At 52.0% G+C, this 4,372-nt stretch overlaps 1 pseudogene; it reads left to right on the forward strand.

The window, feature by feature from the left end:
* Positions 1–846: 846 nt before the first annotated feature.
* LOC109261605 (immunoglobulin lambda variable 5-37-like) lies at positions 847–1,650 on the forward strand (annotated as a pseudogene).
* The last annotated feature ends 2,722 nt before the right edge of the window (positions 1,651–4,372 follow it).

Here is a 4,372-nt window from a genome sequence, read left to right on the forward strand (position 1 = left end):
AAGTCTCCCAGAACACGGAGGTGAGGTCGCAAGATGGCCTTGCAGTGGTCCCTGCTGCATGCCCAGCCCTGCTCTGTCCCCACACCTGTAGCACCCTCATCAGGGTTTGCTGTGTCTTGTCTCCCCTGCTCTGGAGGGACCCGGCATGCCCACATTACATGTCCTCCTGCGTGAGTGTGTGTCCCCTAGGTGAGCTCCTGTCCACATCCGGCACCCAGAGCCAGCATGCATCGTCTGAGCTGTACCATTGGGACAGATGGTTTCTATTCCCTCTTTTGTGGGTCTTGTCCTCAGCTCCATAGTGGTTCACAGGTTGTACTGAGTTAGGACTGCATATGTCCCTCTCATCAGACCCCATCCATGGAAGATACCTGATGTACAGAAGGACCTTTCTCTTTCCCTGGAGGGTTACTCTCAGGTGGTGGAAACACAGGCACCAGGGAAGCCTGCACTGGGAAAGGAGAGGGTCACCCAGACACCAGCAGGGGGCACGGTGACAAGGTCTGGGGCTTTCTGCAGGATGGGGGCTCCCTGCTGAGTAGCCCTCCAGAGTAGAAAGCCCCAGGGCTGGACCCCTTGTTTCCAGTGGGGACAGTGCACGTATCTTCTCTGTTCCTAGAGGAGTCCCTGAACCTGGGCCTGTGTGTGGTCCCAACAGCTGCTTCTTCCAGGCCCACCCAGGGGGAAACTAGTGCATCACATAGTCTTCCTGTCAACGGGCTGCAGACCTCTAAGTGCACAGGAGCGAGCAGGAGAGGTGGGTCCCATTTGCATGAGCAGCCCCTCCTTTTGAGCTCTGTGGACTGGGGATAAGAGAGGCCCAGGGCAGCCCAGCCCCGACTCCGTGGTGTAGGAAGGGCGTGTGTCACCATGGCCTGGATCCCTGTCCTCGTCGTGCTCCTCTGCCACTGCACAGGTAGGGACAGGACCCAGTGTCCCAGGGTGGGCCTACAGCCAGAGTGAAACCCTTGTGGCTCAGTTCCCTAATCCCACTTGCGTTGTTCCTTCTCTTCCCTCTGCTGTGTCTGTGTTTGCAGGTACCCTGTCCCGGCCTGTTGTGACTCAGCCAGCCTCCCTCTCTGCATCTCTGGGAACAACAGCCAGACTCACCTGCACTCTGAGCAGTGACATCAATGTTGGAAGCTATAACATATACTGGTTCCAGCAGATGGCACGGAGCCCTCCCTGGTATCTCCTGTACTACTACTCAGACTCAGATAAACATCGGGGGCAGCTTCTCCGGGTCCAAAGATGCCTCAGCCAATGCAGGGTTTTTGCTCATCTCTGGGCTGCAGCCTGAGGACGAGGTTGACTATTAGTGTGCAATCTGGCCCAGTAGTGCTGGTCACAGTGACACAGACACATGGGGAAGTGGGACAAATACCCAGCCTGCTTAGACCACTGTAGTCTGAATCTCTGAAGTCTAATGTAAATTGAATGCACAATTACTATACTTGGGTGTAGCTACTGGATCTGAATGTCCTTCTTCCCAATTTCCTATCAAACCTGTATGAACTCTACGAATAAAAGAAAAAAAGAAAAGAAAAATGACAACAACAATAAAGCAAACCAAAGACAACAGAAAAGTTATAATGATGCAGAAATTTCGCCTAGTGGTTCACACGTAAAAATTAGAGCCTGTGGATTTGGCTTTTTCTCTTCACAAGGGTCCATCAACTTGCCTTAGGTTTCTGGTCAGAGTCTACAGACCGTGCCTGAGGCAGACAGTCCTCCACAGCATGGCCTGTGTTCCTCCAGGGGTGAGAGCAGAGGCCCTCCCTTCCCTCCAGGCTCCTGTGCTCAGGGTTGACTGAGTAGCTCTGTGTCCCAGCCAGGAGACACTAAGAATCACAGGGGCAGAGCTGGCCTGGCCCACTGGCTGGGTACCCGCCCTTCATTTGTGATGTCGGGAGAGTGTGACTGCCCCTGGGAGAAACTGTGTGTGCCAGTCAGCAAACTTCTCAGTGGGGCTTGTGAGGGACAGGTGGGAGTGCCACCAGTGCAGCAAAATTTTTAGTCTGCTTGGGAGATTTCACCGACGTGACTTCCCTACAGCTGACACCATCAGGGCCCATGGGCAGCATGTGGCTGGTTTCTGCAGCCCAGAAGAATGGACTGTGTCTTCCTCTCCTATCCTGCTGCATCGGGGTTGTCCGTGATCCATGCAGTAGAGGGGCTGCGGGGCACCATGTTGCATAAAGGAAGTCGATCCCCTGAGCCTTTCCAGGAGAACGTCTTGTCATTTGCGACAACATGGACGAACCTGCAGGACATGACCCTGAGAGAAATAAGGCCTACACAGAAAGGCAAATGCTTTTTTATCTCATTTATATGTGGAACCTACAGGAAAAAGATAATAAAATCCCTGTCAATTTTTAGTGATGAGGATGAGTTAGAATAGGGTAACACATATAAAGATGGGAAAGAGATTGGTGTGAGTGCAACTTCCTTAACATAAGTTGGATTTTCATCTAGTAATTTTTAATTATGAAAATACACACAACAGGAAATTTACTCTTTTCATCACTTTCTTGTGCAATTCAGAGATATGAAATATATTCGCCATGTTGGGTGACCATCACGACTCTCCATTTCTCAAAGCTTTTTATCATCCCAAACAGTAACTGTGCACCCAGGAAGGGAATGGGTCAGCTGGGTGTACAGAGAAGCCAGAGCCCCAGGAGCTCATGCCAATGCAGGAAGCAGCAGAGGGCAGAGGGCAGCTCCCATGGGGGCTCTTTGCGGATGTGGCCTGACCCAGGTGGGATCGTTCGTTAGGCTGTGCTTATTACCCCGGAATGACCACGTGGGTGCACGCTGCAGCCCATGGCATGGGGATCCATGTGCCCGCTGCAGGGGATCCAGAAACTCCAGCTTTCTTTCCCAAAGTGTGTCAGGGAACATCCATGAGAACTGAGGTCCTCCTATGAGGCATCTGCTATATGATTCATGCTTATTCTTGTCTGAACTCCCTGCAAAATCCATGTGTGCTCTCCTCCACAGACTGAGGAAAGGCCTTATTTTCAGTCTACATTCTCTGTACTTGTCAAGGGGAACTTGCACTTATTTCTGGTCTTTTTATTTATATTATTTGGGTACTTTTAGCTTTATTTATTTATTTTAAGAGAGAGAGAGAGAGAGAGAGAGAGGAAGGAGCAGAGAGAGAGGGAGAGAGAATCCCAAGCAGACTCAGAACCCGGCTCAGGGCTCAATTATAGAAGTTGAGGTCATGACCTGAACTGAAATCAAGATTCTGACACTCAACCGACTGAGCCACCCTATTTCTGGCCTTTTGAATCTGTAGCATTGATATATGTGTCTCTTTTGGGGCCAATACCATACCAATTATAGGTAATGTAGAAAATGCAAAGTTTGATAGATGATAGACAAAATATACTCACGTGATCTATAGCCATGCACCGTCATTGATCTACCTCATCGAGGTCAGTGCAGAGGGTAATGGGGACTGGCCTGCCAGAATGGGAAATGAGATGAGAAAACTGGGGTGTCCCCTCAGGGCTCCCAAAAGAGGCTGTGGAGGGGAGTGAATGCTCTCTGCTCTTGTGCTCACTGGGCGGAAACATCATCCCAGAGCTGTCGATGAGTCTTGGCCCCAACAACACAAGTCTCTAAGTAGTGGGAGGAGCCCAGGGTGATTCATGCTGAGGAGGCCCTGTGTCTGCAGCAAGGACTGAGGTGTGGTGGCACGTGCAGAAGCCCTGAGGGAGGAGAAGATCTGGCCTGTGTGGGGGTGGACAGTATGCCAGGCTGACTGAAGTCCTTAGTGCCCTGGTCTCTCTCTCACAGCTCCAGGATGTCCCTTCTAGTCCTGGGTGCGGCTGGACACTGAGACAGCAGGGGGCGCTGTAGGCCTGTGCCTGAGTGGTGTCTGTGTGGGGAGAGATCCCAGCTGAGAACCCAGGCCTGGAGCCCTGCCTTGTGCCCTCTACAAAAGTGTGCCTAGAGGAGTTTCCCTAGTCCCACCCACCCCACACTCAGCTGTCACCACATTCAGTCCCAGGGGAGGGAGAGATTTGCATGAAGGCTTCCTCTCTCTCTTCCAGGAAGGGAGAGGATAAGAGAGGCTTTGTGCAGGTCTCTCCCTTGAGGGCTCAGGACCACAGCCTGGGGTATCTCCACCCTGGCCTGGACCCCTCCCCTCCTCACCTTCCTTGCTCTCTGCTCTGGTTACTGGCTGTGGAAAGCGGAAGAATTGCTTTCGGGGGACCCCTAAGTTGCTTGTTTCCTCCATTTTGAGAACACACTGTGAGTAATAACCTGACACTGACCTGTGTCTCCACTGCTGTGTTGCTGGGTCCTGGACACTGTCTGTGTTGACACAGGAAGCCTCTTCATCAGGGTCTGTGGGCTA

Source organism: Panthera pardus, unplaced genomic scaffold (genome assembly GCF_024362965.1).
Source record: "Panthera pardus isolate Hobbes unplaced genomic scaffold, ASM2436296v1 HiC_scaffold_231, whole genome shotgun sequence".
Lineage (NCBI taxonomy): Eukaryota > Metazoa > Chordata > Mammalia > Carnivora > Felidae > Panthera > Panthera pardus.